This window comes from Trachypithecus francoisi, unplaced genomic scaffold (genome assembly GCF_009764315.1).
Source record: "Trachypithecus francoisi isolate TF-2019V2 unplaced genomic scaffold, Tfra_2.0 Lachesis_group11, whole genome shotgun sequence".
In the NCBI taxonomy this organism is placed as follows: Eukaryota; Metazoa; Chordata; class Mammalia; order Primates; family Cercopithecidae; genus Trachypithecus; species Trachypithecus francoisi.
The window spans coordinates 43,753,648-43,769,506 of record NW_022681456.1 but is presented as its reverse complement, the minus strand read 5'-3'; the positions used below and the strand labels follow the sequence as shown (position 1 = coordinate 43,769,506).

Genomic DNA, 15,859 nt, shown 5'->3' with positions numbered 1-15,859 from the left:
GTGGCAGTTCAGTGACTTAATGAGGATCTCGGATTTTTTCATTCTTCTATTCCACCAATCTCAGCTTGTTGGCTTTTGTTTTCCAACTTAAAGCCTCAGGAGGACAAGATGGCTGCCACAGCTTCAAGCATTGTTTCCTTACACAGTGTGCAAAGCAGAAGGGGAGGGAAAGAATCAGAAGACCTTCTCCTTACATCCCCTCTCTTTTATCATGAAAGAAAATCTTTATCAGAAACCTCCTGGCAGACTTGCCTTGCTTCTTACTGAGATAAACTAGGTCACTTACCTCTGCTTAGGTCAATCACTTGGACAAGGAAATGGAGGTTCTATGACTACTTTAGCTGAGGGGTTGACAAACTAAGGTCTGTGAAACAAACCCAGCCTTGGGCCTGTTTCTATAAATAAAGTTTTATTGGAACACAGCCATAACCATTCATGTTTATATTATGTATGGCTGTTTTTGTGCTGCAAAAGTAAAGTTGATTAGTTGTGACAGAGGCATATTTACTACCTGGTTCTTTACAGAAAAACTTCACTGTCCTCTGGATTTGACTATAATTCATGCCCTAAGGCTAGCCACAAAATCAGGACTCTTTAAATAACAACAACAAAAAATTAGGAGTGGCTCTTAGGAAGGCAACTAATAGTGACCTCTATTATTGTTTATAGTGATTTATATGGTACACTAATGCAAATTTTAACAAATGGCTAACAGATGTACTTTTTGAAAACTCTTTTTCAAATTCTCAGTTTGGGCCCTTCACCTCTTGTTCCTGTTGTCATTCTACCCAAATCTTAATAACATCCCTAATGTCTGATCTCGTCTCTCAAAACTTCCTTTCAGCCTTTAGGAATTCAAGAGGAATTCATCAGTGTTGAAGGTTCTGGAGGGAGTATAGTGTAGGATTCAATTATTGAGTAAAACTGAATTTCAAACTTTTTCATTCTGCAACATATGATAAGGGTGCCTCCCTGCTTTGCACAACTCTCTGTAGATTTCCTTCCCTGGCAGGGCACTGTGGGCCTGGCTAGTGTTTTCCATGGGTCTGAGTTGATCTCCTCAGAGCTGAGGGAGAACACTGGAAAAAAGTGTCCTTTAGAGATTTAGAGATATTGATAAACAATTAGAAGATATGACACCAAATGCTGGTTAAGAAGATATGTCAATCTTTTAGAAAGTTTGAAGCAGATGAAAGGAGATGCTGGAGGAATTTTCCGAGCTCCATGAAGTTCAGAACTTTGTGCGCTGCTTGGGTTGTAGCCAGTTATAGGAGCCTATGAGAGTACACAGTTTTTTCTTTTTAAAAAATATATATATCACCACACAATTTCCTACTCCTTTACCCTCCCCAATCCAACAGCTTTTCATCTAGATATAACAACAGAAGTGTTTAAAAATAGAGGCACTGGGAGAGGAACAAGGGTCTGGGATGTGAAGGAGACAGTTTTACTTTTGTTCAACAGCCACTAGAAATTAGTTTCAACTTTTCAGATCTAAACTTATTGAGATGTTTAACCTTGCAGCTTGATGAAAAATTCAACCAGTGTGCAATTTTGGAATACAGAATATCTGTGAGTGAGGACACACAGACCTTTGGTGATCCATTTTGTGGCTAAAACTTTGATTCAAAGAAGAGACAGTCCAGGCCGGGTGAGGTGGCTCCTGCCTGTAATCCTAGCACTTTGGGAGGCTAGGGTGGTTGGATCAGGTCAGGATTTCGAGACCAGCCTGGCCAACATAATGAAACCCCGTCTCTACTAAAAAAAAAAAAACAGAAAAAATTAGCCAGGCATGGTGGTGGGCGCCTGTAATCCCAGCTACTAGGGAGGCTGAGGCAGGAGAATCGCTTGAACCTGGGAGGCGGAGTTTGCAGTGAGCTGAGATCGCCCCATTGCACTCCAGCCTGGGCAACAAGAGTGAAACTCCATCAAAAAAAAAAAAAGAGAGAGACACTGAGTTTGTGCCTCTAATTTTGCCTCGCCTTTCTTGGGAGTAATAGCCCTGTAGGGCAGGGGAGGATAAATAAGAGCTTCTAGGGTTTAACTTAAAACTCAGATTATTTAAGCCCCTGGACCTCTGAGCCCTCCCATGTTCCCTTGCTCATGCTCTCTCTACTTGGGTGTCAAAGATCTGCTCCTGGTGCACTGTCACTCTCCACTCTCCTCTCCCTGCTGAATTGGTTTCCGTCTATCCACCCTCCTCTCACTGCAGCTGCTACCACTGCTGCTCTCAGAGAGGTGTGGAGGGGTTTCCTCCTCACCAGTGCTCATAGCTCTGTTTTAGGATCCCACTGTTAGTCTGCCTCTTAGCTAACAGGCATCCTGCCAAAGAATCTGAAGCATTTCCTAAAGGACGGGTAGAAGTGAATTTGAGTGACACAATCATATGTCTCCCTAAATGTTTTCTTCTTCCTTACTAATAATAGACATAAATAGGATTCTATGCATCTTGACCTTATCCTACTTCAAGTGGGATCTAAAGAAAAGGGCATCTTCCCTTTTCTTTTGGTGGAAGGGTATTCACGGTGGTTTCATAGGTTTTCTATTTCAATATTTCTCTCAAGAGGACTAGCAGGAGTGTGTTGAGCCCCGGCTACCCTGATGACCCTGTGGCACTGACCTGCACTCTGCATTCTCTGAGCCTGGCACCCCCGACCGTTGCCACTCCTGTCCCGAGTCTGTTTCCTGCCTCCCAGCTGATGAACAATGCCCTCTTCCAATGGCCCTCTGCCTTGATGTTGCTCCCCTGCCACCAAATCCTTACTTCTATGGCCCTTAGTGCCAATTGTGTCTTGAAAGAGTCATACCAAGTACACCGTTAAACCAGTGAAGATGAAAAAGTCTGGGGGTGAAGACCACACAGGCCAGGTCCAGGTGCATGGTATTGGCAGGGGCCACAAGCAACATTGTTGCATGATTGACTTTTGTGTTTCTGGCCTGAGGAGGAGACCAAATCAGGACCCTTTTGAGGAGAAGGTTATCCAAGTCCACTGTGATCCCTGTGGGTCAACAGACATAGCTCTGGCTGCTGGGGGCAGCCAGGAACACTGGATCATCGCCATAGAAAACAAGCAGGCTGGAGATACCATCCTGAACTCTAACCACATAGGCCGAATGGCAGTTGCTGCTCAGGAAGGGGATGCGCATCGACTTGGGACTCTGCCTTTGGGGACCCTCATCAACAGCATGGAAAGTGAGTGAGGCTGGGGTGCCCAGTATATCCGAGCTGCAGGGACGTGTGGTGTGCTACTGTGGAAGGTGAATGGCACAGCCATTATCCAGCTACCCTCTAAGAGGCAGATGCAGGTGCTGGAAACATGCATAGCAACAGTAGGCTGAGTATCCAACACTGATCATAGCAAACAGGTCACTGGCAGGGCAGGTCACAACCACTGACTGGGCAAGAAGCCTTCCAGTGGGCTGTGGTACCGCAAGGGGTGCTGGGCAGGCCAAAAGATTTGGCCACTACGCTTCATGAAGAGTTATGTGAAACTGCCTTCTGCTGCTGCCCAAAGCTGATATTCCTGTACTGTAATATTATGCTCCCCTCCCCCGAAAAAGAAAAAAAAGAGCACTAGCAGGTTCCTGAGCAGCTGGAACTCTTAGAAACTTGTTGTTTTACCCCAAGTTTCCAATAGGAGTATAGTGATTAGATTCTCCTTCTTCCCATCTTTTCTCTTTCACTGGCCCTCAAGGCACTTAAAATAAAGCCATTAATATTTCATGTTAAACCTTGGTTTTTGTCATGCTCACTTCAGCAGCACATATACTAAAATTGGAATAGTACAGAGAAGATTAGTATGGATGACATGCAAATTCGTGAAGTGTTATATTTTTAAAAGAATGAAATGCTGTCATTTACAGCAACATGGAGAAGCCTGGAGGGCAATATGTTAAGTGAAATAAGCCAGGCACAGAAAGACAAACACCACATACTTTCATTCATTTTTGAAATCTAAAAAGTTGTTCTCGTTGAAGTAGAGAAGAGAATAGTGGTTACCAGAAGATGGGGAGGGTAGGAAGGAGAGAGAGATGATCAGAGTGGTGGTCAAGTGTACACATTTAGTTAGATAGGAGGAATAAGTTCTCAAGTTCTTTTGCATACTGGACGAGATGACAATAAAATAGCTAAAAGAGAGGTTTTTTAATGTTCTTATCACAAAGATGTGATAAATGTTAACAGTGATGGCCATGTTAATTACCCTGATTTGGTCATTACACAATGTATACACGTGCAATCAAAACATTGCATTGTATCTCATAAATATATAATTAATATGCATCAATTAAATTTTATGCATAATTAGTATGCATAAATTAAAACTGAAAAAAAACTTGTTTATGCTATTGAAAACATAGTTCTATGCATTTCCTAAAATGCCACCTATGTCCTTCCTATTCAGAGCCTCTTGGCTTTAACACATATTGGCCAACTTGGGACCATAGAGGAGGAGCTAAAACATGAGGGATTGGTTTAGGAGGTGGGGGAGAACCAACGTTCATGGCTCTGGGATTCATTCATTTGTTCTGTTATTGGACTTTTAAAAAATAATTTCAACTTTTAAATTCAGGGTATATATGTGCAGGTTTATTACATGGGTATATTTATGATGCTGGGGTTTGAGGTATGATTGATCCCATCATCTAGGTACTGAGCATAGTACCCAATAGTTAGTTTTTCAACATTTGTCCCCCTCCCTCTGTCCCTACCCTCTCTAGTGGTCCTCAGTGTCTAACAGTAAACATTTGCTATGTCTAAGATTACATGTTAATGATACTGGAGATTACACATGTGCAAGAGGCATAGCTAATGCTTCAAACAGTAGAGAGAAGGGAATAATTTATATAAAACAGAGGATCTGGAATAAAATCTATGTAGTTAAATTATAAATTTGGAAATTTTCCCTAAGGAGATGATATTTGAAATTTTACAAGAGGCATTCATTCATTTAATCATCAAAAATTCGTTAAGCACCTATGTAGTAAACACTTCTAGGTGCTACAATAATAAAATACGAGTGAATGGGAATGGGGAGTTATTTGTTAATGACTTTAGCATTTCAGTTTTATAAGATAAAGAGTTCGGGAGATGGATGGTGATGGTGATTGCACAACAATATAACTGTTTGCTTTGTTTTGTTTTGTTTTGTTTTTGAAATGTAGTCTCACTCTGTTTTCCAGGCTGGAGTGCAGTGGCATGGGATCTCGGCTCATTGCAACCTCCACCTCCTGGGTTCAAGTGATTCTCGTACCCCAGCCTCCTGTGTAGCTGTTAATACAGGCAACCACCACCATATCCAGCTTTTTTTTTTTTTTTTTTTTTTTTTTTTTTTTTTTTTTTTTTAGTATTTTTAGTAGAGAGGAGGTTTCATCATGTTAGCAAGCTGGTTTTGAACTCCTGACCTCAAGTGATCCTCTCACCTTGGCCTCCCAAAGTGCTAGCATTACAGGCATGAGCCACTGCACCCAGCCACAAGTGTTCTTAATATCACTGAACTGTACATTAAAAATAGTTAAGATAGTATATCTTATATTATGTATATTTAAGCACAATAAAAAATGAAAACAAAACAATAACAAAATAGATAAATGAATAAATAATGTAAAAAGATGAGTAAACAAAAAAAGACCTTTGCCCTCTTTGGAGCTCATAATCTAGCAGGGGGCAAATAGACACTATATATTATATTATTTATACGTTAGAAAGTCATAAATGCTAGAGGAAATGTAGGGGGATTAGGCATCCAGAGGTCAGTTGCTATTTTGAATAGAATTATCAGAGTAGGCCTCTTACTCTCTGACCAAAGACTTGGAGATGATGCAATTAGCAACATAAATATCTGGGTTCCAAAGCAGTGAAAACATCCAGTGCAAAAATCCTTAGGTAGGAGCATGCCTGACATGTTCTAGGGATGTCAAGGAGGCCAGTGTGGGTGGGACATGGTGGAGGCAGGGAGAGAGAGGTAGCAGTTAAGATTACAGTGGTAAAGGGAAGGCAGATAATATGGGTTCTTGAGATCATTGGAAGGACTTTGATTTCTACTCTGAGGGAAATGGGAACCATTGCAAAGTTTTAAAAAGCAGAATGGATGATGTGACATATTTTAAAAGGATAATTATTTACAGAGAGAATAGACTCAAGCGAAGAAGCAGGGTACCTGCTTAGGAGGCTGTTGTATCAGTCTTTGGGTGAAAGATGGTGGTGACTTGGACTAGAGCAGTAGCAGTATCCGTGGTGGGAAATGGTTAGATTTTTACATATTTTAAAGGTAGAGCCAACAGAGTTTCCTACAGAATTAGAGGTAAGGTGGAAAAAAGAAAAGTCAAGGATGACTCTAAAGTTTTTGACTTAAGCACCTGGACTGTTGGAGTGCCATGATGGGAGAGGCTTTGAGTGAGCAGTTTTTTTAGGGGGAAGATCAGGAGTTCAGTTTTGAACACATTGAGTTAGCTCTGTTATTGCAATTTGGTTTTTTAAGTTGCACAATTGAGGGCCATGGAAAACATGAGTCAATGGTATAGTATCTTTCACATAGTATTGGCTCAGAGTAGGCATGTCCTTCAGATGTGGAAGAAAAAAGAGGATGTAAGATTGTAAGAGCTCTTCGCTGACTCATGTTTTTCATGACTGTCACTTGTGCAACTTAAGAAAATTAACTGTAATCATAACAGAGCTAACAATACTGAGCTGTTACTATGAACAAATAGATGACATGTTAACTTACGCTAACGTGTGTAATTGAAGGAAATGTTAAATTGCAGTTAGAGGGTAGTGCAGTTAGAGAGATAGTTACAGTGAGATTCCCATCCAAGTTCATGGAATCTGTCTTCTGTCCTTGGACTCCAGGTTGAGAACCCTGGAGTGTTTTTTGGTTTACAGATACCCCTGGGCCTAGATTGTTATCCTCACAGCAGTCTTATGGAATAGGTTAGTGAGGTTATCCCTTTCATACTCAGAAGTCAGAAGTGGCTTGCCCAAGATAAAAACATGAATTCAACTTCCAGGTTCTCTGCCTTTAAGGCCAACAATTTCTCACTATTCCCTGCCACCTAACTTTTCACTTTGATCATTAAAAACTTACAAAAAATGTTAAAATAGTATATGTAGTACAATGAACATTGCATACTTTTAACCTATTTCACCAACTATTTACTTTGCCACATTTGTTTTATGTCCTTACAGATACACACACATACACAATACACATCCACACAAACACACACAGGAGTTTTTTAGTGACTTTTTAAAAAGTAAATTGCAGGAATTCTGTCACATTCAAGTATGTTTAACCTACATCTCTTAAGAATAAGAGCATTCTAGAGAACCCATAAATAAAGTTGCACACCCACAACCATCTGATCTTGGACAAAACTGTCCAAAATAAGCAATGAGGAAAGGACTATTCAATAAATGGTGCCGGGATAGCTAGCTAGCCATATGCAAAGGAATAAAACTGGATAACTACCTTTCACCATATACAAAAATTAACTCAAGGTTGATTAAAGCTTTAAATGTAAGACCTCAAACTGTAAGAATCCTAGAAGAAAACATAGGAAACACTATTCTGGCCATTGACCTTGGGAAAAAATTTATGATTAAGCAATTGCAGCATAAACAAAAATGGACAAATGAGACCTAATTAAAGAGCTTCTGTACACCAAAACAAAAACAAAAACTATAAACAGAGTAAACACACAACCCACAGGATGAGAGCCAATATTTGCAAACTATGCATCCGACAAAGATCTAATATGTAGTGTCTATAAGAAATTTAAATAACTTGGTAAGCCAAAAACAAATAACCACATTAAAAAGAGGTCAAAAGACAGAATGGACACTTCCCAAAAGAAGACACACAATTGGTCAACAAACATGAAAAAGTGCTCCACATCAGTAATCAAAAGAAATGTAAACCAAAACTACAATGAAATACTATCTCACACTAGTCAGAATGGCTATTACTAAAAAGTCAAAAAATAATAGGTGCCAGTGGGGCTGCAGAGGAAAGAGAACACTTATACACTGTTGGTGGGAATTTAAATTAGCTCAGCCACCGTAGAAAGGAGTTTGGAGATTTCTCAGAGAACTTAAAAAAAAACTACCACTTGACCCAGCAATCGCATTACTGGGTATATATCCAAAAGAAAATAAATTGTTCTGCCAAAAATACACATGAAGTCATATGTTTATCATAGCACTATTTATAATAGCAAAGTCATAGAATCAACCTAGGTGCCCATCAATGGTGGATTGGATAAAACACCATGTGTGTTTGTATATATATATGCATATACTTTTAAAAAAATTTTTTTAGATGAAGTCTTGTACTGTTGCCCAGGCTGGAGTGCAGTGGCACAATCTTGGCTCACTACAACCTCTGCCTCCTGGGTTCAAGAGGTTCTCCTACCTCAGCCTCCCAAGTAGCTGAGGTTACAGATGCCCGTCACCACACTCAGCTAATTTTTTGTATTCTTAGTAGAGATGGGATTTCACCATGTTGGCCAGGCTGGTCTCGAACTCCTTACCTTGTGATTTGCCCACCTCAGCTCCCAAAGTGCTGGGATTACAGGCATGAGCCACCACGCCCAGCCAGAAAATTTTATATATACATATATATATGTATATATACATATACACACACATACACGCCATATATATATAGATAGATCCACACACCCCATGGAATACTATGCAAACATAAAAATAACTAAATCATGTCCTTTGTAGCAATATGGATGCAGCCAGAGGCCATTATCCTAAACAAATTAATGCAGAAACAGAAAACCAAATACTGCCTATTCTCATTTATAAGAGCGAGCTAAACATTGGGTCCACATGGACACAAAAATGGCAACAATGGACACTGGGGACTACCATTGTGGGGAAAGGTTGAAAAATTAACTATTGGGTGCTATACTTATTATCTGGATGATGGGATCAATTGTACCCCAAACCTCAGCATCACATAAATTACCCATGTAACAAACCTGCACACATACTCCTTGAATCTAAAATAAGAAATTTGTTTAAAAAATGATTAAGGATATTCTCCTACAAAACACATCTTTTCACACCAAAAAAATAATAATAATAATCCAAACCATCATCTAATATACCATCTATATTATATTTAAATTTCTATAACTGTCACCAAATGTCACTTATAGCTGCATTGTTTTTCTTTGTAGTAACCAGTCTAGGATTATGTACAGCATTTGAGTATGGGAATCTTTCATCTCTTTTTACAGAACAGTTTCCCACTTTTTTGTTTTGTTTGCTTTTCATGCTATTATTTTTTTCTGAAGAGTCTGGATCACTTGTAATAAAAAGTGTCCCAAATTTTGTATTTATTTAATTGCTTTCTCAGAATTAGATTTAGGTTAAAGTATTTTTGGTAGGAAGAGTACACAGGTAAATGACAGGTTGCTCCATTGTTGGTGATACTCAGTTTAGTCACTTGATTAGGGTAGTTACTGCCAGATTTCTTCATTGTGAGGATAAAGTTTCTACTTTTTAGTTGATAAGCTATCTGTGGAGTAACACTTTGAGTCCTAGGTTTTAGCATCTGTTGTTGATGCTGGCCTGAATTAATTACTACACTGGCAAGTACAAAATTCTCCTTGTCTCCCTATATTGCCCGTAGACTAGGAATCTTCTGCTCCTAAAGCTGTTCTTTCAGTACTCTGAAACCAGTGTGCCTAGTGTGCTCCACTGTGGACACCACCACACAAGGGGAGAAGGAGCAAGAGGTGAGTCATGGAATCAGATAGCGGATAAAATGGCAGATGAGGTACTCACTGTGTTGCAGAAATGTTGGGCATGGCATATTATTGAGAAGCAAAAGAGCTAGTTTGGTGATACCAAAGTTTCAATTCTGTATTTTTTGGGTGGTCACACTTTGTATTTTCCATTCATTAGCTAACCTTCCTTTCAAAATAGATTTGTGGGGGGAGGGGGGGAAGGGAAAGGAATTAAACGTGTATTTGATATAAATCTATTTTAACCCCTTTATTATAGTTTTCTGTTCTCTTTGCATTTTTCCTCTTGTTTTCTCTTCTCTTCTTTTCTCTCTTTGGATACCTTTCTTCTTTTTAAAAAATCTGCTTAAAATTTAACTCTGAATTTTCTATTTTCTCAATTTACCTCTTCCAATTGATTAGACTCTACTTTTTCTTCTAGTTGATCAGTGCTTTCTGCTCTTCCAGGCCGGATGAGTCCTTCAGAAATTATATGGCAACTTTTAATTCTCACATGTGATGCCCTAGGTTCAACTCTTCATGAAATAAAACACTTTATTTTAGAAAATACTCATTTTAAAAGATATTACAGCATATTCTCAAACAAACTTTGATGAACTTAGTTGTCTCAGCACTACTCTGGCTATTTTGAAGTACATTATTTTGTTAACCACACCCTTTCACCTTTTTATAAAGCTGATAAATAGGAAGTGTTTTTTTTCTTTTCATTTTCTGTCTTGGTAGTTTGTAACCACATTTTTTGCACTGTGGTTCCATGTAAGCAGTTGTTGATAATCAGCTGATGAGTGTTATGTACAAACGTCATGATTATGAGGCACTGAAGTGAGTGAAAGAACGTTTGAGACAATGTATATTTAACTCTACAAATAATGTGTTCCTATGGTATGGAAGACAAATTATTTTCTCTAATTTTATCATGTGTCCAACAAAACAGCCCTTTGGTTGTTCAAAGATTATTGTCATGATCCACTTTGTAGTTTAAAATAAAGATTAGATTTTTTTTTGTTTCAGTGCAATTTAATTACTTATTAAAAAAATCCCAGAGGCTTTGGCAATCCTCTCCTGAATAATTTACTGCTCAAAATGATAATAGTAATACTATCGTATATGACATTGTTTTAAATTAAAAGATGTAAGTTTATCGATTGATATGATTTTAAATTCAATTCTCTGAACTGAAGTTAGGAATTAATCTCACACATAAGGATTGGAGAAGGCCTTCTGTGGTGGCAGTTGTTAATGTCTTTCAGTACTTTGGAAGAAAATTGCTGAAGGAGATTTTGGCCCTGCCTCAGGGATGTCCTTGATCCTGCACCTGCCACGTGATTTTTCCAAACAAGGAAGACTGTTTTCTTCCAAATGTGAATTTAATCCCTATGTAAACCTTCTGAGGCTAGAAATCCAGGCACATTATATAGTATACATGATATTTTAGAAGATATGTTTTTTGAAGAAGATCAGTTTTGAGCTTGTTTAATATTAACAAAGAATTTCCTAAACTTAGTTGCCCCTAGAAATTATCCTTCGTACTGAACAAATCCCAAAAAACACAAAACATGTTAAAACAAAACAAAACAAAACAAAACAGTGGCACTTGTGTTCTATAGAATTCACTTTGGAAATTGAAATTCAGTGACTTTATTTTGGAAGTTAAAGTCTATACCGCATAGTTTATGAAAGCACCTTCAATCCTTTAACAATAAATTTCCAGCATAACATGTTAGCAAGATCTTGTGTTCAACATTGTGTTATAATATACTGTAGATATAGTTTCACTGTAAGTAAAAAAAATGTTGTTTGCTAATGTAAATGCAGTTTTAAGGGGAATTAAAATGAGTTTTCATTACATGATATTTATTGGATGACTGAAAATGAGCTCATTTTAAGTGGAAAGACTGGTTTTATGACTCAGATATTTTTATTATAATTTTAAAAAGCATTTTCTTGTAGTTTCTTTGAAATTAAAAAACAAGAAAAAGTCAAAACCTGCCATTGAAGATTTTCTGATGTCCTGGTGGCACTTTTCAGATGAAATTTTGAGAAACATTATTGTGATTTTTTAAAATAATAAAATGCTAATATGGTGCTATTGTATAGTCAAAATGTATAAACAATTGGTAAGGCCACAAACACTACAGAATAGTTGAAAATGTATAAGACATTTATTTCATTGTTCCTCAAAAATTTTTTTTTCCCATCAACCCTTGTTTCCTGGGCTAAACCAACCCAGGGACAAAAACAAGATTATAATGACAGAAAATAGGAATTGTCTTTTTTCCTGTGTCTTCTTCTTAAGAAGTACAGTCCTCATATATTCCTCTCAAATAGTTCTGGACATCCCTAGAACGTGGTCTCACAAAGATCAGGAACTAGTCCTTTTCACTTCTATGTGAGGTACTTCATTTTCTTCCTTTTCGGGTCATTGTGGTGATGACACCAAAAGTGGCAAATATGTCACCCCTACTCACAAAGTCACCGGTGTTAAAGTTACTAATGTCATCCTCTTTAGGTTGCTCGATGTTGTTGCTGTTGGTCAATGTGGATAAGTAACAGCTGCATCATCCTGCTATCACTAAAGTTACCTACAGTTATAATGAAGTTGACCAGCACTCTCAATGACCCATTGAGATTTTGGTGGATAAAGTTGCCTCTTGTTTTTAGATTTTACCCATCACAGTATACAGGACTCCATGGGGCTTAGCTGGAGGAAAATTATTAGTGACTGCTGTTGTCTGATTGGCTTTTGATTTTCTCTGCCCTCAGGATAAATTCTTTTCCTGTAGACTTACCACTTTTCAAATAAATAATAGCCTAGAATTCCTGTCCTACAAATTCTTCAAGTACGTCCAGACATAAATATTTGCCAGATATATTAAGAAATATCTAGCAAATTTATGGGAGGACCACTTATATTCAGCACAGAACAATTGAAGAGGAGAAACTAACTGACTCCGCAATACCAATAAAGTAAGTTTGTGTCATTAGATTCCAAAATTATAATGCTGTTTATCTAATCCCCACAATTCTTATTGATGTTGTTTCCTTTATTCTTAACATTCCTAATGTCTCTTGATGACTTTTCATTTCTGTTGATTCGAATATTTATTTATTCAAAATCATCTTGGGTGTCATAGCTCTAGATTTGGTGGACTACATTTCTGTAATAATTTTTAGCAATATGAAGCATTCCTTGAAATCCAGTGTTTCTATGGGACCTCTTAGGTGAATACAGTGGAGAACATATTTTTGAAGATTAATTGTAAGAGATGTTACAACTGTTAGTACTCTTGTTTAGAAGCTACAGAGTCCTGGCTGGGTGCAGTGGCTCATGCCTGTAATCCCAGCACTTTGGGAGGCTGAGGCAGGCAGATTGCTTGAGCCTAGGCATTCAATACCAGCCTGAGCAACGTGGTGAAACCCCATCTTGACAAAAAATACAAAAATTAGCCAGGCATGGTGACATGCACCTGTAGTCCCAACTACTTGGGAGGCTGAGGTGTGAGGATCACCTGAGCCAAGCGAGGTTGAGGCTGCAGTGAGCTGTGATTGTGCCACTGCATTACAGCCTGGGTGACAGAGTGGGACCCTGTCTCAAAACAAGCAAACACACAAGCAAATGAAAAGCCAAAAACCCAAAAACCCTACACACACAAAGTTACAGAGCCCTATAAAATGAAAGGAAACCTTGGAAAGGGCAGGTGGGTTTGAGGCTGGGCCACAGACATATTTGGAACCAGGAACTCAAATTATGCCATCATGAATGCATTGCTGCTGCTATTTCTCTGTGTCCTAGAAAACGCGTTTGCCAACAGCACTTGAATTTTGTATATGGCCACTTTAGCCATGCGGACTCTAGGTTCTATTTCTAAAAATCCCCAGAAAGGACTCTTATTGTCCAGCTTGTGGAACCTTAGATCTCTTAGGGGTTGAATTATGTCCCCCTAAAAGATGCTAACGTTCTAACCCCAAGTACCTGTGAATGTAATCTTTCTTAGAAATTGGGTCTTTGCCAGCGATCCCATTACTGAGTATATACCCAAAGGATTCTAAATCATGCTACTATAAAGACACATGCACACGTATGTTTATTGCAGCACTATTCACAATAGCAAAGACTTGGAACCAACCCAAATGTCCATCAATGGTAGACTGGATTAAGAAAATGTGGCACATATACACCATGGAACACTATGCAGCCATAAAAAAGGATGAGTTCATGTCCTTTGTAGGGACATGGATGAAGCTGGAAACCATCATTCTCAGCAAACTAACACAGGAACAGAAAACCAAATACAGCATGTTCTCACTCATAAGTGGAAATTGAACAATGAGAGCACTTGGACACAGGAAGGGGAGCATCACACACTGGGGCCTGTTGAAGGGTGGGGGTCTGGGGGAGGGATAGCATTAGGAGAAATACCTAATGTAAATGACAAGTTGATGGGTGCAGCCAATCAACATGGCACATGTATACCTATGTAACAAACCTGCACCTTGTGTACATATACCCAAGAACTTAAAGTGTAATTAAGAAAGAAAAAAAAAAAGGAAATTGGGTCGTTGAGCTGAACAGTGAGAACACATGGACACAGGGAGGAGAACAACACACACTGGGACCTGTCGTCGCGGGGAGGGGGCAGTGAGGGAGAGCATCAGGATAAATAGCTAATGCATGGGGGCCTTAATACCTAGGTGATGGGTTGATAGGCGCAGCAAACCACCATAGCACAAGTTTACCTATGTAACAAACCTGTACCTCCTGCACATGTATCCCAGAAACATAAAATAATAAAATAAAATATCCAGAAAAAAAAGAAAGAAACTGAGTCTTTGTAGATTATCAAGATAAGATAGTTCATTAGAGTGGTCCCTAATCCAATAAGACTATGGGTTTGTAAAAAAGGACAATTTAAGGCCGGGCGCGGTGGCTCAAGCCTGTAATCCCAGCACTTTGGGAGGCCGAGACGGGTGGATCACGAGTTCAGGAGATCGAGACCATCCTGGCTAACACGGTGAAACCCTGTCTCTACTAAAAATACAAAAAACTAGCCAGGTGAGGTGGCGGGCGCTCCTTCTCAAAAAAAAAAAAGGACAATTTAGACATAGATATAGACAGATATACAGGGAGAACACCATGTGAACATGAAGGTGGAGATTGGGTGATACATCTACAAGGCAAAGAGTGCCGAAGTTGTCAGCAAACCGCTAAAAACTAAGAGAGAGACATGGAACAGATTCTCTCTCAAAGCCCTCAGAGGGAACTCACTTTGCTGACACCTTCCTTTAGCCGCTAGAAACTGTGAGACACAAATTTCTGTTTAAAGCATTCAGCTTTTGATACTTTGTTGCAGTGACCCTAGTAAATGAATCCAGAACCACTTAATAGTGGCTTGAGGGGTGGGACTATCAGTACCAGGGAACCACATAGATGGGTGAAAGTTGATTCTCAGAAATTGGTTCTGGGAAGACAATCTCACAGATTTTCACTACAGATCGCTCAAGACAATTAGTTTTGGCTTGAAACTCAACTATGGACATTTTATTTTGAAAAAATTAGTTTGCTTAGGAATTGGGTGAATAATTAAAAATAACCTAAAAATTAATTTGCAGGTATCATTTTCTGATTGGCATTATCTGTCTCAGCACACAAGTTGCCATAATGGTGAGTAAAGTAACAAGTAACAAGTCTGCTTTGCTCTAGAGCAGATTGATAAATATAGGTAAGTGGCATATGTGAAAGAACCAATAATGTTTAAGAGCCTGCTGATAAAAGATGATGTTGAGTAAAATGATAGATTCCTGTCTTAAAGGGTAACTTTTCTTATTATTTTCTTAGGCTCTATTGTAGTTGATATTCATGATACGCTCCAGTTGAGGCATAATCTTGTAATTACTGCTCCCTCTACTCTTTCTCAACTTATTCTTCACTATGAGTGTTAGTATTCACCAGGCTCGACTTCATCAATGAGTAATTTGCATCGGAATGAGGAAAGACTGTGTCCTTCTCTGTTTGTTTTCTAATCTTAGAATGAGGTAACTTAGACTAAATCAGGGATGGGGTAAATTATAACTCTCAGGCCAAATTTAATCTACCACCTGG

General features: G+C 38.7%; 2 pseudogenes; both read left to right on the top strand.

Moving 5' to 3' along the window:
• Positions 1-3,334, top strand: part of LOC117090836 — a 45,052-nt pseudogene extending 41,718 nt beyond the window's left edge.
• Positions 3,335-3,745: 411 nt separating this feature from the next.
• On the top strand, positions 3,746-3,839 carry LOC117091185 (annotated as a pseudogene).
• The last annotated feature ends 12,020 nt before the right edge of the window (positions 3,840-15,859 follow it).